Genomic DNA, 25,692 nt, shown 5'->3' on the forward strand with positions numbered 1-25,692 from the left:
GACAAGCGAATGTGGCACCTCCAAAATCGCCACTCTGCTCTGCACTTTTTCTCTTTGTTGTAACAATCTCTCCTACTCTGTCTCCTCTTGTCGAAGGATCGTGGTTGTAGCCAGCTTCCCAGGGATCATTCACGAGCCTCCTCACACGAAACATGTTGACCCTGAGGCATTCTGGTGCCACAAACTATGTGCAAACATTCACCGCCGTCAACGTGTACAGATGTTCTGTCAGTTCACTTCTAGATGAGCGCCACCTCAAGCTGTGCGGGTCACGGGGATTTGTGAAGGTGGGTGCCATAGATGTTCGCGCGTAGTATAGTGCAATGGATTTTAGTTTCGCTGCGATGTGCAGCCTGCACCATCGGTTTTGTGCATAGCGGTCGCTCATTAAAGCATTTGTCTAGGTTCAAACACCGCTTAGCTTCCGAGATCTGACGGCGTCCTGCACATCAAAGGCACAAATATACAGCACATTTACCAAATGTTTTGGTATTGACACATTTTTGAACATTGTTCCTGTGGCATAGTCTGTGGCTAATTTTTGCCATCACCAAAAGCAGTCTTTTGAATATTTTATTTCAATAGAAAAATGGAAGAAGAAGTTTACATGCCGTTAATAGTACTCGTTTAAATCGCTCTACCCAGCAGGAAACACTCATGTTCCAAAAGTATATCTGTTTGATGTAATAATGCACACATATAATATGCTAATACTTGGATTCATACAAGAGATTACTGCTTGAATTCATCTTGCATGCAATGCATGCAGATGAGTTTAAGTAAAACTACAGCACTTAAATTCAAAAAGATGTCATTAAATTTCGATTTAAAGCTTTCGTGACTGCAGTGATTCATATTCTTGGTTATTTCGGTAAACTCACGTTGAAGGGAAACAATAAAATAATAAAATATATAAAAATACAATTCTCACGACGTTTCGACTGTAACACAAACAGTCATCATCAGGTGTGAAAACCAACGTCAAGAAACATTTGCAAGCCATCGGGCTACCATGAGAGATTCGTTCATGAGGCTATCCACATATACAAACACAGAGACAATTTCAACCGGAAAGATGGATTCTGGCCTAGCAATCATTGGAAGGATTTGATGAACCATTTCGGGTCTTAATTGATTGTTCACGCTTACGGTGGCTTTCAGACAGCATACATTAATTTTTCGTCTCCCCCCGCCTCTTTTCCGAACATAGATTGACTCGTCCATCTGAACAAACTGCCAAATCGCTATCCGTGGTGCTAACGTTTAAAAATAAATAAATACACACCGCCACTTCTTTCAAATGTTTCTTGCCGTTGGTTTTCACACCTGATGATGATTGCTTGTGTTACAGTCGAAACGTCGTGAGAATTTCATTGTTTTATATATATTTTATTATTTTATTGTTTCCCTTCAACGTGACTTTACCGAAAGAACCAAGAATATAAGATGTCATTACCTTTAGAGGTACACATCGTTACAACATATTACGTGGCCTAACCAAACCAGTGTCATTCAGATGAAATAATTTTGTCATTGCATTCATAGTATGGACGCATTTCATATGGAGCAATAATAATTTACAACCCTTTGTCTATGCACTTCTAGACCAAGAGCCGCTTCACAATTACGTCATCACGTTGACCAGTGGGTTGGTATGGACTTTAGATATCACACTCACCTCCGATGTTATCAAATTCAGGAATCAAATTCAAGTTGTCCTGTTTATAGTGCGGTGCACGAACCACTTGCACCACCGCTCCAGTCCCACGCCCGTGAGGAGTGTCGGGATACAGCTGGGCAAATTTGACTCATTGCGGAATCACTGAAATACACAATCGGATACACGTGGACCCCCTTAAATGAGAAAAAAATAAATCCATCGTCGCTCTCCTGAAGATTGGTGCCCATGTTTACAATAAAGTACGTGCTTTTTTTGTTTACCAAATGTACACATGGCGCATCGCAACTTTCCGTGAAAATAAATTTCATGCAAAGTGCTTCCTTATGAATGCAAATTACATGCTTTTTTTAAGCCTCAGTAATTGCCACGCTGATGAGTTCACCTTGATGGTGAATCGCCAAGGTCCCATAAGCGCTCCATCATAATCTGAAAATGCCCACCTGGCCATATGGTTTTGTGACCTGCTGCCATTACTATCCTCTCTTAATCAACACCCTGAACACTAAATGCTGTTCCATTTAATATGATGTGTCCCACAAGTACAAATTGCTTGTTTACTGGTCTCCTCTGTGTTGCCAAGTTCAAAAGAGCATCCCAGTGATCTTTTTTGCCGCAGTCTGTAACAAATGAGACACTCTGAAACACTGTGCATTAAATTTCGATGTAAAGCTTTCGTGACTGCAGGGATTCATATTCTTGGTTCTTTCGGTAAAGTCACCACGTAGAAGATCATTTGTTTTTGTATTATTTTATTATTTTCCTTCTACGTGACTTTACCGAAAGAACCAAGAATATATACTGTGCATTTAGTTTCATTATATATTAAAAAAAAATAGAAAACACGCAAATGTATGCAACATGGTGTGCGAGGTGTTTATGGGTTGTTCATCGTGTCGTTCGACACGATGAACAACCCGAAAACACACGACAGGTCGATGAAACTCAGCTGCGAAAACATGGGAGTGTGCCTCACCAAATTGCATGTTAAGTATTGTCAGGCAATTCCTATTGCAAACATAAACGGAGACGCTTTCAAAGGAGACAAAGAGCAGTACATTATTATGATCATCTGTGCTATTAAATTTTCTCGAGCCACTCGCATCCACATGGACACAGGACAGCTGGCTTCTTGTCTCTGGTCACAAAGAACACTTTAACCAAAGCTGTGCTCTCTACACAGGGGGTTGATATTTGCTATGGCATGCAAAAAAAAGCACACAAAGAGCCCTATCTGTCAGCGCACCCTTGTATCCTCTCTTACAAAATGCCATTACTGGCTATGAGACACGGTTTAAGTGCTAATACACTGATGGGACAACACCCTGAAAAAATGCTGCCATGTGTTGGTGAGAGCTTTTAAGGTGGACGTTGATGGACTTTGATGGCAGATGCTCTCTGCTGGCATGGATTGACACAGTGGTTTCCTCTGTTTACTATCCTCACTTGGACAAGTTTTTGATCCGTAATTAAAAATGAAATGGGCATACGTGGCAACGGCAGATTATATCATCTTCTCTGCCTTTGAAAATGGGCCAATACTAAATCCTATGATGTTCGTATAGATAATAAACATTCCATGATACAGTAGGAGTGTAATTTATATACGGATGCTGTGCACTGCGTACAAATATTAAAAACGTATTACGGAACAAGAAAGCTAAATTATATTTTTTTATTTGTACAGATGAAAGGAGTATTGGCGTATGTTATTCCTCGGCATTCTACGTGACTTTACCGAAATAACCAAGAATATGAATTCCTGCAGTCACAAAAACTTTAAATCAAAATTTAACTATGAAATATTTTTTAAAAAATAACTTATTTTTTTCTTTTACAAAATAATCCCAGGCAAATGGTCAAGGTGGACATTTATTTACGGGCAATGTCATTTGTTTCTACCACAAGTTTATTTTCACTTTCTTTCTTGCGCTAATTTCTATAATATTGTCGAAACATTCTAACCACCTAATTATCAAAATGTCATCGCAAATTATTATACAAAAAGCATTTTAAGTGAAATTCATTCCAACTGTTAGTTAAGAATACATAATACCAGCAACCCAAAGCTGTTACACAACTTCAAAATTTCACTGCATACATTTACACAGATACAGAGACAAAACCGCATATTAACCCCGCAATATATTTGAACCTATAATAAATCCAAAAAGTTTAAGTGAATCGAACTCCATTTGTATGTGTACAGACCAACATTTTGGACATTAACGCAAGAACATTTCCCTTCTGCATTGTTTTCCATTGAACACACACCATGTGTGCTGTGAATTGTCAAATGGGCGTACGAAAAAAAAATCCAAATAATTTTTCTTTACCATGCATAATTCCGCGCTGGGGTTTTACATTATTCATCATGCTGCGATAGATGAGAATGGATTTTTTTTTTTTACATTTAAAATTGAGTCAATTGTCACATTTGTATATGGCCCATGTGTTCATCGTAATATGAAATGCCTGGTGGAGTGGTGGCGCAGTGTTGAGAGAATTGTGCTTACGGACCCAGGCGACACTGAGTTAATTTCTAGGCCATGGCTAACATCAGCGGCAAGTGATATCTGAACCGAACCTGGCCTCCCCTCACTTCCTTCATCAAGTGGAGTATTATCACACAAGTCCCCCCCCCCCCCCCACCACATGACCGACGTAGCATGGCAAGGCCTGCATCCTCCAGCGAATTATATTAGTTTAATATTCATCGCATTTTAACATATTATTATAACATATCAAAACAACTCCAACTCTCTCCGGAAGCCTTCTTGTCGTGGCTCCCATACCTCGACATTGGTATTAAGCTCCTAAACATCAAGAATAGAATAAGATTATGACGTGATACCTGTCACAATATTGTGGAAGCTGTTAACACTGTTAACATCAAGGTATAAAAGTTCGTTGAAAATGACAATTACTGTACATTTAAAGAGGAAATCGTTTCAGAATTCAAACAAAAAAACTAAAACACTGTGATTAATTGTATTCAGAACCTTGTCAAATTGGTATTTCCCTATTTTGGATTATCTCTTTAGCATATGTGGATTATACATTCACTGTGCACTGTCAAAATTTGAATTAACCCACTGAAACACAAAAATATATGTTTGATGTATTTCAGAATGGAAAGTGCACGAAATCCGTCTCTTGTATACAGTCCACAGCACATGCCTGAGTATACGCTTGTGAGCGCATGTTAAAAATAAAATATATAGCCCATAATACAGGGGGGGTGGTTTGGGGGGGGGGGGTTGCGAATGCCTACGTGTTAAACCAAAACATATAGCCGTTAAAATGTTTTTTTTAAGACATTACAATACATTGTAGCTTACAATATTCAAAGTAAATAGTGCATGGCGAGGATATGCACGGACAACAACAAAAAATGCCTCTATACTTTTATTTGACAAAAAACTGTCGGTAGAATAATGAACCTATCAACTTCGCCATCGTAAGTAAAAACAAAAAAATGACACCTGACGAAAACGTTCATCTTCTTTGTTCTTTCTATAAAGTCACGTGGAATGGAAACAAAGTAATAAAAATAAAACGTAATAAAATAAAATTCTCACGACGTTTCGGCCACAACACAAGTAGCCTTCTTCGGGTGAAGTAACAGAGCTGTCGGGACGACAGCGCTTCAATGAACGCTGCTAAGATTCGCAGCGTCTTTTAAGCTAGGTGAGAGAAGTGAAGCGCCTTGACAAAGGAGTTTACATATCAAACGGGATAATTTAGCATTGAAATAGCTGAGGGATTAGCTTGTGACTGGTCACAGAAATAGCTATGTTAAAGTCAAAGTTTACATATCAACAGAGGCATTTAGTATATGGACGCTAAAGGGCTGCAACTACCCAACTATCATACAGTAAACCGATGTGAAAAAACTAAGTATACATTACATCAATATAATAAATGTACTCAATATATTCTTCAATAAGCTGAGCTATTAACACAAAGCAACTGGGTATACACTACACTATATAATGAATACCATATAGTAAACCAATAAAAAACTAAAATATAAACTACCTCAATGTTATCAATAAATTCTATATACTCTCCAATCAGCTGAGCCACCAACAATAAGTCGTTATATATCACAATGCCATATGGCGAAAAAATGGGTGGCGGTTTCTTCCCCTCAACGCCAGCACCACGGACAGCGACGAGCCCCGTTCAGACGGACGAGTCCATCCATGCTCGGAACGGAGGAGGGGGAGAGAGACAGCTGCGAGGCGCTGTTATACTCCATGTTATAAACCATACCATTAACCGTGGTGTGAGAGGTATTAAGAGGAAATGCCAGCGAAAGAGCTGCGGTCTGAAGGTCACCGTGAAATACAATTAATTAAGAACCGAAATGGTTTAAAACATATTTTCAATGGTTACTAAGCCAGAATCCATCTTCTCGGTTGAAATTGTCTCTGTGCTTGTATATGTGGATGGCCTCATGAACGAATCTCTCATGGTAGCCGGTTGGCTTGCAAAGAACCTCCGTCTTGGAGAAGTCAATGTCATGTGAGCCCACTGAATTATAACAGTGATCTGCCACGGCAGAGGAGTTCGTCTTACTGTGTTTCAAGTCTCCTTTATGTTCGCGGATGCGGTCCGAGATATGCTGTTTGGTTTCTCCAATGTAGCTGCTACCACAGAGGCACTTTAGTTTGTAAATGCCCGGTTACTGTATGTCTGGAACAGCATCTTTTACAGATGGAACCAGATCACGGATTTTATGTACTGTGTTGTATCGGACCTGGATCTTGTGTTTATTCAGGATTTTGGAGATCTTTTTAGTGACCCCTGCAATGTAGGGTAAGGTGATGGTTTTGAGTGGCTCCTCAAGAGGATCCTTCTTCATGACTGGAGTGATGGCTTTGCGGATTGTGTAGTCGGAGTAACCATTAGCCCTGAGAGCCTGGTGTACGTGCTTGAGTTCACTGGCAATCTGTTCCTGGTCGGAAATGCATTGGGCTCTATGGTACAGAGTCTTGATGAGGGAGTTCTTCTGGAATGGATGGTGGTGGGAATCCGGTTTCAAGTAAGCATCTGTATGGGTAGCTTTCCTGTAGACAGAGTGGCTCATTGAACCATCAGGTCTCCTTTTAATTAAGACATCCAAAAAGGGTAGCTTGCCATCTTTTTCGACCTCCATGGCAAATCTGACGGCTGGGTGTATGGAATTGATGTGGTCGAGGAATTGGTCTAGAGCAGGCTGGCCATGTGGCCAGATGACAAAAGTGTCATCCACGTACCTCTTCCATAAGGTCGGGCGTAGAGTGGCAGTCTGGATGGCGTCAGTTTCAAATTTTTCCATGAATACGTTGGCTACAACCGGAGACAGGGGAGAGCCCATTGGGGTGCCCTCAGTCTGTTTGTAGAAAGTTACATTCCAGGTGAAGTATGTGTTGGTTAAGCAATATCTCACCAGGGGGGGTACATCAGTATGCAGTCCTTGATGAACCAAGTCTTCAATGATTGCGATGGTGTCAGGTACCGGAACTTTGGTGAATAAGGAAACCACATCAAAACTGACGAGAAGGTCGTCTGGGGACAGACGACGTTCATGCTTAATATCGAGTGAAATGTCAAAGGCCAATTCAAATCTGACAATTTGTGTTTGTTGTTTAGCCTCATTGGACAGGCACGTTTTATTTCACAACACTGTCACGTGCGTTGTTGTTTGAAATTAGTTTTTTATTTTCCTCAAACACGGACTCTTCATCCAGCACAATTTGCAGTGAGTCAACGTGTGCATCTGTCTGACATTTAAATAAGTCAATTTAAATAACACAATGGCAAATATCTCACCTTTATTCTCATTATGACGCACGATGCAATTCGTCGACTGTGCCTGTTCGACAGTTGCCTCGTATAATATTTATGATTTCACAATTACAATGTGTGTCGCAAAGATATCTATGATGATAATGATGGGAATTATGTTCAGAGATGATTGACACTGCTTGCAGACATTCAAGCTGCTCGTGTAAGAATATGTCACAGCGGGTAATATGCACTAATTGAAAACTTTCCTCTTCCGGCAAACCAGTATGTCGCTTCTCATTATCAAATAACGTTTCCAAAAACACTCAATCTTATTGGCTTATTTTTAGCAAATAAAAGGGGAGCAAATGCCAAAGAGTTTGCAAATAAACATGAGGAGATACATCCCTGAAAATAATAATATCTATTATATTTGTTTTTAACCAGGTAAGACTCGTTGAGCTATGTGGCTCTTTTTCAGAAGGGGCCTAGCCACAAATGATAGCTCAACGTCGTGGCTTATCATGTGGAAATTTTAATGAGGATAATGCTCTTAACGCATATTGATTCTAAATGTGGGTCGGGGGGGGGGGGAGAACTGGAGGACCAAGGAGAAAAATCCATTCTACCACGGGGAAAACATGCAAACTCCAAATATAAAGTCGTCGGGTCAGGATCGAACCCACGACGTTCTGTATACCGGGCGAGGTAGTTAACATCTCGCCACCGTGGCGGCCTCCCACTTTATACTTTGTCACATGGCACCTCCGATTAGCACGTTTGGCTACGTACGGTGCGAACGAAGTTCAACATACATACGGTAGAGCAAAAACTATCATTTTACATTGAGGTGGTCGAGCAAGATAATTGTGTCAGGAGCAGCGCAGTGCATCGCTGTGATGTCTCCGTATTTGCGATCGGACGTTTTGAGTCGTGCGGAAAATTGACTGAGGGACAGATAAAGGGCCACTTGGACCAAGCAACAAAACAAAATAAAGACGGCATATTGACTGGACAGGGAACGAAGTAGGCTCGGGTGTGATAAATAACGAGTGAAGTTTGTGGTGAAACTGGCGAGGGAATTCAGAGGCAAACGAGAGAACACACTCAATAGAGCGACGGCCACGGAGTAATAAGAGTCGTGGCAGTGCAGGACTATGAGGAATGGCAACAGTGTGCGGAGGTCCGCATCAAACCAGTGAATGGACAATGGCTAAAATGTAATCAGTGGCATTTATCGCGGACGGGTGAAGCCTAAACGTGAAAGATAAAAGCAAAATAATCCGCACGCACGGCGAGCAAAGCCTTGGGAAAAAATGTCAACGACTATCAAATATGTAAAAGAATAACAGTGCAGGCTGGCAAACCATAAGTTTCAAACAACATGCAGATATATCTGCAAAGAGCACACAGCTAATGAGCCCAAGCGTGTGGATGTGTGTGGACCCCACACGGTATGCTTGCCAATGGCAGACTTTCAGCGGTGATCTTTGGTGATTACTAAACTGTGCTGATGAGTTCTATAGTGAGGCTGACAGCGGTCTGCAGTTGCCTGTCACTGCGGCGCTGATGTGGGCCGGTCACATAAGCTCAACTTTATGTTGATGGTGATCCAAAACAAAATGCACTTCTTTATGAAATGTTGATGGATTTTTTTGCACAAAGGCCGTTTACGCATTTTTGTGTTTTGGTTGATGCATTTGCGATTTGGCTACCAAAATAGAAACCCCAGGCTTGCTAATCTTTCCAATGTCGTTTCACGTGCATAACTCCCTGGGGTTTAGAGCAAACGGAGATAAGCAACGAAACAAGTATTTACGGACACAACGATCATCAGTTAAAGCACCGTCGTGCTTTCCTTATGTTGACCATATGCCATTAGGCTGTGAGAAAACAATGTCCAGATGAGCGATACCACATCATACTAATGGTAGCCATATATCAACACGCCTGAGGACACTAGCTCAATGCCACCATGCGAAGGAAATACTCTCAAAGTTGTGGCCAGACTGTTCATAACAGTGAGAAAAAAATTCATCATTGACATCCCATGTGGGGCAATGTGCTTTAGGCTGTTTGGAGTGCGCGCTGGGAATATTTTTGCCAGTTGGCCCTAGACTGGCCGTTCATTGTTTTTTTACGTAGTGGAGCAGTGTTCATGGCTGAATAATATATAAAGTGGACGCATTGCACATGTTAATGTGATGATGGTTTACTGTGCTCCAAAAGGCGCTGACGCAGATCAAACACAACGAGGCTAAATTCCCATTCTTGTGAAATTGGTCACATTGCAGCAACATATTGCATGGCATTTTAAATCATTTTTCCTCAAGTACACATTCTGCTTTCACAGTCTGTTGCACAGCCAAAGGCGACTTCAATTTAAGGCAATCTGCATCATACGAGCCACCGCATCTGCTGTTTGGATGCTGCGTGTTTTACTACATGTGTTTGCCATCATCAAGCCCCTTTCTTAATGAGGCAGGCCGTCAATTATCCTTTAGAAATCGGCACTAGGCGTGCTTATACGCATGTCAAAAATCCACGCCTAATTTAAAGTAATATCTTCCGTTAAAACGATTCTTCGGATTATGGTCTATTTAATAAAGTGAGAAGCATGCCAATAATCCGAAAGCACACAGTTTATCAGGGCGGGGGTGGGTGGGTGGGTGGATGGGGGGCTTAAAATCTGGTCAAAATTGTAATATAAGTTACACGGTTTCACAGAATCGCGGTAATTATCAACGGTTACAAACCGAATTACAGCTATTGTGGTACACGCGCGGCACGTCCTCTGTGCCTGCCTTCACTGAACGAGTGCGTTACGGACACTTTCACTGCGTTTGCAAGTGTGGATGTGGAGGGGGTGTGCGGGAAACCGAACATCGTGTCCTTTGCAAGGACGGCCTACTGCACACAAGAGATAATGCCAATTAACCACTCACATCAAGCAATACACCCACTACAAATATTCTCCTTCCCCCACCCCCCCCCACTGCCCCTCAGGGGTATCACCATATCTAACACGATGTGTACACGGTGGCCAAAGGAACATACCAAGCGAAACACATAGGTTATTCTCCTTTTGCTTACAGTTCACACACACGCTCAATTTTTTTTGTTTTACCAAGGGAGGAATTGTCCAATAATATCTCAACCAACAGTTCCCCTGGGAGTCTTAACGCTGATTTCGTGTTTTGCTATGTGTACAACTTCTGTTATCAGTGTTCACGTTGTCCGTTATTTCTGAACGTCGGTTTTGTAATTGCGAGACCACTTCTGCGTGCCTGATACCACCCTACTCAAGAATTCACCATATGCCCCGGTTATCCTGCACTATTTGTTCGCCTTCCATGTGTGACGAAGTAAAAAAAGTCATTGCCTTCCACCGAATGTGATAAATAAATCTGCTGCATCACCTGCAGGGAGAGAAAAAAATCAACCGAGACCATTTCCAAATGAGGTCTCGAGTTTAACAGCCACCGCGAATAATCTTGCCTTAATGGAGTAAGAGCATTACCGACAGGGTACGTAATGTTGTGTTCACGCGGCTAACCACAATTAAATATTGTACACCGCAAACATGATTAGTAAATATGGCACGCTTAAAGTAAATCGAGGGGAAAAAAATAGATATATCTCAACAGAATTGCCCCTCGCCGTATTTTTAAAACCCCCTTAGAGGACTCTCACACTCTGCTGGACTCTTTTTCCCCTGTCAATTCACTCTACTCTCCTCCCCCCATTGCCCTCCTGTCGACACCAACAGTTAACCTCCGCTCGGTGGGTGGTCGATCCTTCTCCTGCTGTCTCGAATAGCCCTCCTCCTTCTCGTCGGCACTGCTGCCTGCAACCCTCAAGGCCTTGCTCAAGACCCTCCTGGATCTCTCTTCCACTTATGTTTGACGTCAACGCCACTCAGTGTCTTCTGTCATTCTCACCACAGCGTGGTCCCCTCTCATCCCCCCCGTCTATGTCAGTTCCACGGTCTGTCCAACCTTTCCTGCACCCTATCCCACAGCTTGTGTCCCGCGCCCTTATGCAGTGCTTGGGAGATAATTTTGCACTTCATCATCATCACCTGCTATGATCTATCCACTGCTATACGAATGCCTCTGAAACCTGCCACCATTTTTCGCAGCCTTGTTATACGAACGTTTATGAAGCACCTGCCAATGAATTTTGATTTAAAGCTTTCGTGACTGCAGTAATTCATATTCTTAGTTCTTTCGGTAAAGTCACGTTGAAGGGAAACAATAAAATAATAAAATATATAAAACAATAAAAAATCTCACGACGTTTCGACCATAACACAAACGGTCGTCACCTGATGACGAAACGTCGTGAGAATTTTTATTGTTTTTTATATATTTTATTGTTTCCCTTCAACGTGACTTTACCGAAAGAACTAAGAATATGAAACACCTGCCAATGAGTTGATGTTACAGCTCCATCTGCATGCTGGACATGCTCTCGGGCGTATTGTCTCCTTTGCCTGAGGTCCCTTTGTTATTCCAGAACACCCGCTCATCATCCCTTCGAGTGCCTTGTCCTGCCCAAGCTCACCGACAGTCCTTAAAAGTCAATATGATGTCTCTAAGTTGCGGGTGCTCTCGCAAGCCAAGGTTTCACTGTACATGCTTGACAAATTAAACGTGCATTTAAATAATTGTATTTTGATCATTTTTATTTGCAGGCATTTGCCATAATGTAAAATGCAAGAATACAATTGTCCGATGAATTACATACCTCTTTGAGTCTCATCTGCATTTTTATAATTATAAAGAATGACCGGTTTGCAATGATACTGTAATTGTTCAGCGTTGTGCCACAGTTAAAATGATCACATGCACAGTAATGTAATGCAACGTATCAGTTTCCCTGCATTGTTAAAGAAATGTCAGAATTTTAAACTTGAGCACGAATGTAAATTCTCATGAAATACTTATCTTAACACTGTCCATGACCAATTGTTGTAATCCCCCAAAGTCACAGTTGAGACATTGAAAAAGTTGAATGCAGTGACCTTCCACAATTATTGTCTTACTCTGAAATTTGAACTGCACTGTATAGGCACCATCTTCAAAGTCTATAACTCAGTATGCGCTCAACATCGGAATTAGAAACAGTGCAATGTCAATACGGCACGAGTCTTGAGTAACCCAGGCAATTCGATAGAATTCAAATTTTTTAAATTAAATTTTGACTTTATAGTTTGTATTTTGCTACTTTTGTCTGTCTTGCTTGTGCAGTCCTGTCCACTACAATAACCTTACATTCAACATGGGCGATAAATTGTATGCTCATTAGCATAAATTGAAAGACAAAAATTCCAACAGCACGTGATTCATTCCATGTATAACGGGCCTTAAGAATTGATATTAATCGGCTCCTAATTCATACGTAGCAATACAATTGCGTTTTTCTGGAGGTACAGATGCTTACTGCCTGGCTCATAGCCAACAAGTTCTGAAGAATGTGGCAAGTCTTAAATGGTGCAGTGTTCACACCATTTCAACACTTACACATGCAGTGGGATATACCAGGTCAGAACCCCATAGCAGCTACATTGCTCACAGTCAATACGTTTCACAAATGGTGCCATGTGGCAATGTTTTGTGGGAACATCGATGTCTACTTTATTTCACCAGAGTGTGTGCTGTGTATCAGTACGTGAATTAAACGTATATCGACTATTATTGGCCTTAAGTGTATGGACACGAGCCACTGACACATGCCTGTCATCATCCAGCGCTGTGGAGGCAACAAGGGGGGTTGGTGGATCGCACAAATATTGTGAAAATCCCTTCCCGCGTGCGTCGTGGAGGTTGGCAAAAAGAAAAAATGTCGGCTGCCACCTGTCGTGCTTGCACAGCGACGACGACGACGACCGGCACACGTCCTTCGATTTACCGAGAGCCTTTATCGGTGGGACACCAACACCTTTCCTCGAGCCCGAAGTTCGTTCTTCTCTCCAACCGTTCCCTTCCCCTAATGTTTACACATCGCACCGGGTACTCCTTTGAGGCTAAGTTGACCTAGGGAAAGGCCAGGGACCGGTTAATATATTTGTCGCTGGGGTCGCCAGGTTCTGTAGCGCAGCGTGCTAACTGCCAGTAGTAATTCACGTACTCATACACAGCACACACACTCTGGTGAAATCAAGTAGACATCGATGTTCCCACAAAACATTACCACATGGCACCATTTGTGAAACGTATTGACTGTGAGCAATGTAGCTGCTATGGGGTTCTGACCTGGTATATCCCACTGCATGTGTAAATGTTGAAATGGTGTGAACACTGCACCATTTAAGACTTGCCACATTCTTCAGAACTTGTTGGCTATGAGCCAGGCAGTAAGCATCTGTACCTCCAGAAAAACGCAATTGTATTGCTACGTATGAATTAGGAGCCGATTAATATCAATTCTTAAGGCCCGTTATACATGCAATGAATCACGTGCTGTTGGAATTTTTGTCTTTCAATTTATGCTAATGAGCATACAATTTATCGCCCATGTTGAATGTAAGGTTATTGTGGTGGTCAAGACTGCACAAGCAAGACAGACAAAAGTAGCAAAATACAAACTATAAAGTCAAAATTTTTATTTAAAAAATTAGAATTCTATCGAATTGCCTGGGTTACTCAAGACTCGTGCCGTATTGACACTGCACTGTGTTTCTAATTCCGATGTTGAGCGCATACTGAGTTATAGACTTTGAAGATGGTGCCTATACAGTGCAGTTCAAATTTCAGAGTAAGACAATAATTGTGGAAGGTCACTGCATTCAACTTTTTCAATGTCTCAAATGTGACTTTGGGGGGTTACAACAATTGGTCATGGACAGTGTTAAGATAAGTATTTCATGAGAATTTACATTCGTGCTCAGGTTTAAAATTCTGACATTTCTTTAACAATGTGTAAACATCGCCACAAGAAAGGCAAAGGCTGTCGGGCGTGGTGCTGGCCACCCACCCCCTTGTGTGCCGTGCCATCCTTCATAGGTGCTCGCTAAAAGTATTTTGCCCCAACAGTCTGTTAAGGCGATACAGCGGATCTTTGTTTTATGTAAGTTTAAACATATTCCCACTACTGGCCTTTATTATAACCAGGAAGCTAAGTTTGAGTCCTGATCAAGAGTAATACCAGTGGAGAGTTATATCTGAACTGGTGACTTGGCATCCTCCTCCACGAATCTACAATGAAATCCAACACGGGATACTAAGGCCTTCATCCAGCAGTATATGGACAAAGATTTTAAGTCATTATTATACGATAGCCAAAAAATATGGATACTCTATGCGAGCTGTAATGAATGTAAATTTATTGCCGGAGTTTCACATTGTTATAATTTATTATATATGTAGATGATGTGTACATAAAGGAATGGGGGGGGGAGTGTACATTTTGAAAACTATGCGCCAAATTAATGTGATATACTACTTTTTAAATATCCAAAATGTAAACGTCTGCAATTTACCACACAAAGGACACCGTTGAATGAATACCATTGAATAGCTTAATTTACTGTGAGATGGAGCAATTAGCTTGCTTGGATATCTGTGTGAAATTAATCATGTCTGAAGGTTAGGACCTTGTCATGATTTATGCTAACAGCCTGTAAAATCATCTCAGAGCTGTGGGTTCTAGCATTCTCATTGATCTGTCAGTGATGTATTGATTACGGGCGTAATAATATGTGGCCTTCTTGTTTTGAAGGTCTCCTGTCTTGTATTAAAGATTTGTTTGCACCTTGAATGGCATTCTCAACCTTTAAATGAGCAATGTCATGTTAACCTATAGCCTATCAGTTACTTTATGATCCCTGATATATAAGGAAATACGTTAAGTACAGCACATTTATATTTACCCATATTAGTCTGGAGCACAGGGCAGGGGGGAAGGGGGATATCAATACACATTAAAAAAAAAGACGTTTTAAAACTCCGTCAAAAAATGCGATGCGGTTGTACCCGGAGACCCGTATATTATTCCCCGCTACAGCTAGCATCAGTAGCGAGCGATACTTGATGCAGTCATGGGTGCCGCCATTACCAACCCGCAGGGTAAAGTATGGTAAAACTAAAAAATAATCCCATACCGACATGGTGTGGGGAGGCTTTCATGCCATCAGTGGATGACAAAAGACTCAGAAGAATGATTACACTTATTTTCGAAAACAAATGTGTCACACCTATTAGCACTAAAAAAAAACAACAGCGTGCATAAACTACCCACAGTCATCCGCCTTCTCTCTGCCATCTTTATCCGAATCCACTGCTGGATTCACACTGGTAGAAGGCAACCATACAATAAGTCTCCAACATTCACACCATTGTAACGATTTATATTTTCCTCAAAACGTTTTATGAAAAAGCTTTTTATGTGTACAATATAGGAATTTAATACGATGGAGTGGAACAATAATTTGAACGCGTTGTAGGGGTCAAAGTTAAAGGTTGTCATAGTATAAACATGCCACAGGTTATGCAGTGGGTACAGGTGGATGGTAGAATAGCATAAACATAGAATATGTGAAGAAGCATTATGCTACAGGCTCCCTGCTATCCATTCCGGTAGCGTCCCCAGCAACTAGTAAACAAATCAGATAAATCTTGATTTGAGGCTTTCGTGACTGCAGGAATTACTCATTGTTTCTTTCGGTAAAGTCATGTGACTTTACCGAAAGAACCAAAGAGTCAGTCAAATAAACCCTAACCCTCGATAGCTGTTGTCCTTAAGGAAAAGGTAAAGGTGTAGCCCCTGCAATTGCTTGCTCACACCACTCCTGGTGGAAGGGTCTCCACGAGAGGGAGAGTTTATCTGGCAGGTATTTGTTGGCCAGATGTCTTGGAAGAGGTGGGAGTTACCGGCACGATGAACATGACCCTTTTCTAACGACGGGGGGACCCAAATGAATTGTGCTCTTCTAAAAGCCATGAGCGTGGAATCAGGAAATTGGTTTCTACACTCCCCCTTCCCCCCCCCCTCCTGGACTTCCAGTGCATCTGTGAGCAGCGTGAGAAATTTTAAAACGCAATATTTTACCTCTGGCATGAGAAGCTGGTGAGGGGAAAACCCAAAAAACAAATCAGTCTCCGTTTATGTCAATGGCACTGGCAAGTTAAATACAGAATCTCGGCTATGTTAGATATGTGGAACAATGAGCGGACGAACGAAGGGCGTGAATGGGATATATGCGGTGAACAGGGGGGTCACGAAGCTGAGGAAGGTGCAAGTTCAGGTGAAGGAATGGAAGGGTGGTGCAGGTTGTCATGGGAGAAAAAATACAACAGAAATCCACAAACGCATCGCAACACTGCAAACGGGGGCGAAGGAGAGGGGGGCGGGGAAACAACTCTAGCAATGAGTGAACTAAAACAGCAATTACATTTTAACAAGACCTGCTGGTGTCTGTAGGTTAGAGCATCTGGCAAGGAGAAGGGTCGTGGCTAAGGGGTTGCTTATTAAAGACGTGCTGGATCTCAGCGGAGGCAATGGCAACAGATGGGGTGGGGGCGTGGTGAGGTCCACGTGTCGTCCCGTTAAAGTGCACACACACGGAAGATTTGGCCGAGTAGGGAAGCTGAAAGGAGATCTCTTCTTGTGTTCGACTAGTTTCTGTGAAAGAGGTGAAGGTCTGCAGTATGGTGAGTAGAGTTCAGCGGGTGTGATGCTCAGAATCAGAATCTGTATTTATACCGGAGGAATCGGACGAGGTACAACGCTCTCTTTGACAGATGTCCAGCAGGGGCGGATCAGAGAGTTACAACAACAAACAGTGCAAAAAAACATGATAGGAGCGCAACATACAGGAAAGTTAAGCCAATCACAAAAAAATAAACAAAGATATCAAATACTTTTTTTTTATTTTTCCAGGTAAACCCCACTGAGCTATTAGTTTACTTTTCAGAAGCAACCTGGCCATTATACTGTATGCCAGGAAAAGCTACTTGGTGGACCTTCTGGCTATAATAAAGGAATGTCCTTTTTGCGTCGGTTGATTGGTTGACTTGGAGACGATGTGTAGCAGGACAGAGTCGTCGTTGTGGTCTGGTATCCAAGTTAGACAGGGTCCGGGTAAGTGAGGGTGGTAAAACCCTGTACAGTACACCCGTTCTATTGAGGCAGCAGAATCAGCATGGGGTGTGTCCACTGCCTGCGGTGTGGCAGGGACAGACATTGGAATCGATTGTGGATGACGAAGACGGTGGCTTGCGAGGCTGATCCCTCAGTCTGATCCCTCAGTTGGTTTTGGAAGTCCGTGCGGTTTAAGCTGAGATTTGCATGCTTTCGTATTAAGTGTGTTGTTGCCAGAAGATGTTGACCAGGGAGGTCAGTCATCCTTCTTCAAGGAATCAGCAGTGTCGCATAGCACAACTATGTCTGCAACCTTCTTGTTTTATAGTTCTACATATGGTATCTATGTTCTTAGTTTGCTCAGCCACTGTTTGTTTCTGAGCTGCTGTTTCTTTTTCTTCTGTGTTCTTGGTGGAAGTTCTCCAGCTTAGACGAGATCTTGGGATTGCCTTCACCCAATGATGAGCTGCATCGGAGAGGCTGTCATCTTTGGTGAGTCCGGCGAGGCACTCTTGCATTTCACCTCAAGCTTGCGAGCCATGCAAAGTTGAAAATCAAGATGTCACCATGGCCAAAGCCATCGATGCCACCGATCCTCGCTCGTGCCCTCTGTCCTCTCTCTGCCAGATCCCACAGCTGCTGTGCGGTAGGCATGCGACCTCCAAGCTCTGCCCTGACAGGCTCCCCACCATCTGCTCTTAGGTCTTCCCTTCGGTCGCTAGACCATGGGGCAAAGACCCGAAGGCAAAATGGCGGGACAACTTTTAGGGGGCAAATCATGATCTGCAAGTCATTGTCAGTAGAGTGGACAGGGCGACAAAAACTGCGCGGTCCCGTTGGTGGGATGGTGAGAAGGCAATCTTGATGGAGTAAGGGGAAAAGGGGGATGGTGGATATGGAAAAAAGGACGGGCGTGTGAAGGTGTTGCAATAGACGTAGGGAAATGGTGACGAGAGAAAAGTGTGAGATCTTTGGATTTGGATTATAGTGGTTGGAAACCACAGAGAGAAAATGCTGACAGAGATGTGACCTCACCAGAAGTCCTGCTAATTAATATTTTAAGGTATCCTCTAAGCATGCTTCATTGTCGTTCATATCCATTTCCTCTCTGCGTCACCACCACCGTTACCGTTTTATAAGGGGGTACCTGTAAACTCCAGGAAAGATCTTACAACAAATATTTTGTTTGCAACCTAGATATTATGAGCATACCCGCTACAGCAAGTATAAGTGTCTTATAGCATGTGGAAAATTCCCAGTAGTGGCCCTAACCCCTGCCACCCCCACACCATTTCAATGTTATTTCGACTTGTAGTGGCCCAAGTCCAAGACTGTTGGAGGCACAACCCTTTCCCAGAAAAATGTTGAGAAGAAGTTAGAAACAATCCAAATGTCAAGGACATGTGTGTATGTTGAATTTCGTTTGCACCATACGTGGACAACCGTGCGAATCGGAGGTGCGGGGAAAGGGAAACAAACTGAGGACAACAAGCAGTTCAAAAGTAGTGAGTGTTCAACTTAGAAGGGATGACAAGTCTGGCTATGGTGCAGAATGTATGTAAGAGGATGCCTTGATTGGACACTCTGTTTATCTGACTCATCAGACTTATATTCCTGGGAGAGGCCTTCCGGTAATCATCGTTACAGCGGTTATTTCTTCAATCGGACCAAAACCCAGATCTCTGTGACTCTAAATAAGGATTTGCATTTAAAGAATAAAATTCCTTGAAGCTAAAAATAAGGAAGCCGGAATTCAAGGTAAACTGCTAAGGCTACACAGAATTTAATTTAAAAAAAATATGCACTTTTATTTGTTCGAGGTTGGATATGGCAGTCAGTCTATTTGCATCAGTTTATCTTGAGGAAAACGTATATGCTAATCATGTGCAGGAAATCTGAAATGCACTTGTCAACACTAGGATGTATAAAATTCCGCTTACGTTTGTGCACTACCAATTATGCGGTATGGAATTTGGTGAACCTGCGCCCTTGGATGTCTCGACCATCAATGGGATGTGTTTGTGCATTCTCTCATATTTATTTCATATGTATTTTTTTTCCCTCACAAATAAACACATTCTTGGAGCATATCAAAATATATATTTTCAACTTTTCTCCTCTAATTCAACAGCCTTGGACCCGGGACCTAATTTATGCGTTCCCTCCATCTCCCCTGATTCTGCAAGTAATTGCAAAAGTTGGGAGACCAAGCCACGTTGCCACTGCCATAGCTGTTTTGAAATACTGTTTTAAGAATCATATATTTATACATTGTGTTCAAGTATTCCCTCCTTGCGGATTAGTAAGCTGTTTATATGCTAAGGAAACAAATTTAATGCATGAGAAATATATTTTGTGAGTGATGGAGGGAGGGCCGAGGCCTAATTATAGAATCACTACATTCATGACATGCATTACAAATTGAAATGCAAAATCTTAATTAAAAAAAAACTGCACATAGACTTCACTGCCCATTCTCAACATATTCTGACCATTCTAATGAATATGTGCTGCACACGTGAACAATGGCTACTTTGTGCTTGGAAAAGAATGGGGGGGGGGAGGGAGGGAGGGAAAATACCAAATTATCTTCGGTGATGTGGAGGTCTAATTATTTATCCACATAATTATCCCTGAAATCACTCTCCTTATTTGTGGAGAACATAATTGTCAATAATAACGGACGCCATTCATAATAAGGCCGCTGATAATATATAATAGGAGTTGTGTGGACCCTACGACAGCTCTCACTAATAATAACAATAATAATAGGAGTCACGTCTAATAGAGTAAATGGATAAGAGGAGCTCCACTGCAACATTTGATTGCATCAGCCAAAAGGACTTCAACACCAATGTTTTCCAGGAGCACTTGAACCTTTTTGGCGGGACACCGGGGTCCCATAAGCCCCTGGCTCTCGCATAAACTGCGTTGCGATGTCATTGTATGTCTGTTGAAGGACGAACGACACGGCGATCTATTCCTCTCGACGAGCTCTACACGATGCGCTCATCAAAGTTTCAAAGTTTTGTTTCTTCCGCACATTCGTCCTCGCTGCTGCGCTTGGACACGACACGACAACAGATTCATCCGCACCAAGTGGGTCGTGGCGTTTATGTGCGCGGTTGGGACGGAGTCCCAAAAATAAACTAAGCAAGTAAATCGACCGGCATTGTTGTGGCCTGGTAAACAGATGCTTATCGGTTGCCTGGCATTGAGAGCAAAAGCCCTTCGTGAGTACTGTACAGTGTGGCCCGTTCGGCAAAAAATTATGATGTACTCTTCCAGCAGATTGTGGATAGTGGTAATACAAATAAAATTGAGCGAGTGGGGTTTGTTTAATTTCCACAAACATCAACCAAAAAGGCTAATTTTCTTCCACACATATGCTTATTAACTCTGAAAATTTATAAATGTGGAACTCGTTTGACCCATCCCTAACTTCATATTATGTGTCTTCTTGGTTCTTTCGGTAAAGTCACGTTTTTGCAAGACCACGCCACACGGGTACTAATGCTCCAAGTGTCAATGGTTCGGCACACGTTCGGTTACCTTGACATCTCGTCTTGTCCTCCACTAATAATTTTGAGTGCGCACGGTAATGATCTTACCTCTTCTGTGTGATGCACGCGCACATTTGTTGTAAACTTTTAAAACACATTTTATATATATACATGTAAAAAAGAGCTTTCAAATAATATTGGTTGAAATGTCATATTTATAGCATTCACAGTAAATGTGGCAGAGTAGGCAAATTATTTGTTCATAATAAAGGTTTTTGGGTTAGATCGCGTTTATTTATTAATGTGTCGTAACCCTCCACCTTTATTATGAATAATATTGGTCGCGAAAGCCTACGTGTTAAACTGAAATGATTTGTTATACATATGTTCGCAGATCAATGTTGCTTGTGGTGCAGGCACCATAGGCAACATTTAACAAGAGTGCCTCTAAAATGTTATATCTTAAATATGGGCGCATTGGTAGCAATTTGTTTTTAATTATAATAACATAAGTACATGCGTTTTATGTACGGGTCACCAACTGTTTTGTTGAAACCAGCGAAAACGTAATTAGTGATATTAAACATTCATGGGTATTGGCAAGCTGCTGTTATTGCTCTTGACCGACCATATGAGATCCATTCAATCATTACGGTGAAATCTGTCCACCTCTGGGGTAGACAATCGGTCAGCAAATTTGACCCCCTGTGGCTTAACCTTTCTCTATACATCCAATTTCATATGATGCACATTTCATACGAAGGCAGTGGTCATTTATCCATTGCCAGCAGGCCCACTGCTTACACTCTCTCTCTCTCTCACCTATCCTGCGCTCATTTTCTGCCCCAGTGCACACTTCACGTGGGCTGTATGTGTAAAAATTCATGACTGAGGTTGGAACAGTTTCCTTCAATTATTCAATAGTAGTTATAACAATGCACGAATGGATGTATGTCGAACTTAGTTCGCACCGTACGTAGCCAAACGTGCAAATCGGGAGTGCTCATGTACTGGCCTTTCTCAATCCACTGCTAAATGAAGGCCCCTCCCATGCCGTGTCATTCGTGGGGGTCGTTGGGTCACACTTCACTTTGCTGGCCATAGCGGATTGGTGAAGGCAAAGGGAGTTGGGCGAGGGGGGGAGGGGGTCAGCGCTGTTTGACACCTCACTTACTACTGATGCGCGCCCTGACTAGGAATCAAACTTGGGAAAGTTGTTTTCAAAGTCAAGCACGCACCACTATTTTAGGGATAATTAATCATGACAAATTAACCAGAATGCTCTCGACAAGATATAAAATGTTGCCGTGTATAATGTGTTCCTTGTTAAACAGTACAACACTATTTTGTATATGTGTGCCACACTATTGTAATCCAGGTTTACCTGATAAAATAAATAATAAGAACCGGTAGTTTTTTTTTGCATATTTGTATATTTTTTTCAAAAGACTGAAACAATCAGTGTTTTGCATTCACTGTTATCCTGGTAAATAATACGAAATAAATGTTTGCCCACTCACACATATACACAGGTTGCCACGAATGAAGATCCTGCATACATCTGCTCAAACCAGGATGCGAGATTTAGGTAACCTATGCGGTCAATATATAATCCTACAGTAGAACACTAGATAGCAAGGCATTCACCCTCAATGATGCCTACGTCAAGGACCTGTGCTGGCACCTTCACTCTTTGATATCGACATTCGTGACTTATCATTATCACGTGACCGGACGCAATGTTGCGTAGGCTAACATATGCCGACGATATGGCTGTTGACGGCAGAAGGTAAAAATTGCACCACTACGGATGACACCCTCTCCACTGATGTAAAAAAATGGCATATTCTCAATACATTCAACTATAGTAATAATAACTATTTCGAATTTCTAACGTGCATATTTTCGTCCTATCTCAGAGAGAGAGAATGCTTTAGAAGCACGGAAACCCACAGACAAGCTGTAAGACAGCCAGAATCGGTGCCAAAAAATTGCCCAAGCTCTGTGTGATGCTATTTTGGAATGTTTAGCGATCCAACATGTCCAGCATAAAGGCCATCATCATGAAGTATCAACTCAGATGGGCAGGTCACCTTGTGAGAATAAATAACTCGAGGCTTCCTAAACAAATCTTCTGTTCCCAGCTCAGGGATGAATCACGTGCCCCGGAGGTCAACGGAAGCGTTTCCGTGACAACCTTAAAACGCACCTCAAGCGAAGCCACGCAGATCCAAACAACTGGGAAATCTCTGCTCTTGATAGAACATCATGGAGGGCCAAAAACAAAAAATGGAACTCAGCACTTTGAGGCCGAACGAAAAGAGTTGATAGCCAGGAAAAGAGCACAACGCAAAGCAACATACATCAGAGACAGAGACAACAACGAGTTGGAGCTCCAGGATGGACCATCCCTGCCCCCACTGTGTCAAGATCTGCAGGTCACGGATTGTCCTATTCAACCATCTCCGTACCCATGGCCAGCCAGGTCCACCTGACAACACGGATAAGTTACACCTGGATGGTCATCATACTCGACTACGAGGGATCCGAGAAGAAGCCGAAGAAGTTTAGCCAACTCCAGAAATTGTACCCTAATGCCTCCAGAACCTTGGTAGCAGCCTTTGACCTTTAAAAAATACAAGCGGCCAAGTAACTGTTTGCAGCCAAAGAGTCCCCCATCTTAAGTCCTTTTGACATCTCATTTGGAAAACACATGATGCAAAAAGGTAAAAGCATGAATCAGCTTAATTCAAGAAATTGCCGCACAACACGAACCATCAACTCGGTCGTTGGTAACACGCGACTGCTGAATATTGCACCATGAGTCTGGGCAGGCAAGCTCACTTGTCCAATCATTGGATGCGCAGCATCATTTTTACAATGAGATTCACACGTTCATTAGTTGCACACGTTTGCACTCGTGGAGAGAGAAAAAAAAACATAGATTCAACTTAGAATAGCTGAGCCTTACCTGCCGACATTTTAACTACTTAATGTCATTCTCATAACAGATGGTTAATGTCCATGAGATCGTTTCCACTGTTTGCGATCATCACGGTCTTTCGTGGTGATAACCACCCGGCTGTTTTAAATTGTCCTACCAACTGATCCATCTCCTTCCTCTATTTTGCCCTGAAGAATCATGTTCACAATTACTCCTGCTGAACTGCATATGATACTCCCTTGTATGTTGCATTCCTTCTCGTTAGACTTCCCAACAAAACAAGCCGCACGTGAAATAATTAACCTGGACACTGCCCTCATTGCTTCATGGTTTTTTGTTCGATGAATGCTTACAAATGATAAACGTTGTACCAAACGTGGGAATATATTCAGTCAATAAATGTCCGAATTGGTATCCAAATTTTGTCTAAAAAAGCACAATTGTTTTAAGATGATGGGCCTATGTAGTTAAAACATATATACATACATATTATTGTGGCAATCATAAATTGTTTGAATGAGCCAGACACTTGCCATAAAGAGTCAGCATCTGCTCGCAAGCAAAGCCGTGCATTGTATTAGCCTTTATTTGCTAAATGTTGTACTTGTTAGCTTTCCATCACGTTGCATTCAACATTAAACAGGTGATTAATTGGTCAAATGGTGGTATGTGTGCCATGAATAGCAAGTAGTACATTCATAATATCCACATGGTGGCATTCTGTACACAAATGGACAATGAATATTCATGAACGAGACAATCAGGTATGGTGACGATTATTCACGCGTCTGGAGGCATTGCCATGTTGAACATGTGTATCGGCATGCGTCTGCTAATAGAGGGCTCAGCTCATGATTGTAACTTCAATGCCACGGTAACAAGATAAAGACGAAATCAATGTTTGTTCTTTTATATCAGCTTTATGCTCTTGTTTCCTGAGGTTATTTACAATTTCCTTAATTAGTCCCATACAATTTTTACACTGGACTTCCATAACTTGGGGTCAAGCTAAAGGTAGATGATTGATGGTATATTTTCAGGCAGTAAAGATGGCAATTATGTTTAATAGCCGGGCATAGTGGTTAAATTAGAGTTGAAAAAGCAGAGCACCGGATATATTTAACATATGCTTATTAACTCTGAAAATATATAAATTTGGAACTCGTTTGACCCATTCCTAACTCCATATTATGTTTAAAAGTGTTTATATTCACATGACACATTTTTAATCCCATCCTGAAAATGGTTTTAATTTTTTTTAAAAAATCTTGATTTGAAGCTTTCGTGACTACAGGAATCCATACCCTTGTCCAGTGCTACAAATAGGTCACGGTCAACTTTATGGGCTGTTAGCTGCTGCTATAGAGTAGACTTATTTCTACTATTTTAGTTGACCATCTTGAATTGTTTACAGCCCCCTTGCTGACGAGATGCCATCTTTCGCATTAATTTATATTTTACAGAGGCTACTTGGTTGGTTGTTTCCCGTCCCTTCCCCCACCCCCTAAAATCAATAATAAATTGGCTTTATCATAATGAAGTGAATGCACGTTAGGAAACTGTTCATAATGTAGTTGAAGTTATGGTTTGGTGAATGATAAAGTATATGCTTCATCCAGCAGTGAATTGATTGTGGCTGATAATAACGATACGTTTCATTACATTTTCATTTTACACAATAGGTGGACTTACATCGCATGTTGTTGGCC

General features: G+C 41.8%; 2 long non-coding RNA genes across 2 annotated transcripts in view; one reads left to right on the plus strand and one right to left on the minus strand.

Annotated features, from left to right (window-relative positions):
- Positions 1–439: 439 nt before the first annotated feature.
- Positions 440–25,692, minus strand: part of LOC142918287 (uncharacterized) — a 54,306-nt gene continuing 29,053 nt past the window's right edge. The window contains exon 4 of the long non-coding RNA XR_012937463.1: positions 440–1,822. This is a non-coding gene — a long non-coding RNA (uncharacterized LOC142918287). The remainder of the gene's footprint in view (positions 1,823–25,692) is intronic.
- On the plus strand, positions 15,069–24,895 carry LOC142918282 (uncharacterized). Its single transcript, XR_012937459.1, has 4 exons — positions 15,069–17,106; positions 17,955–18,028; positions 20,496–22,627; positions 23,184–24,895. It is a non-coding gene; the product is annotated as an uncharacterized LOC142918282 (long non-coding RNA).

The sequence above is a fragment of the Petromyzon marinus genome, chromosome 5 (genome assembly GCF_048934315.1).
Source record: "Petromyzon marinus isolate PM22_M1 ecotype Great Lakes invasive population chromosome 5, UKy_Petmar_22M1.pri1.0, whole genome shotgun sequence".
NCBI lineage: Eukaryota > Metazoa > Chordata > Hyperoartia > Petromyzontiformes > Petromyzontidae > Petromyzon > Petromyzon marinus.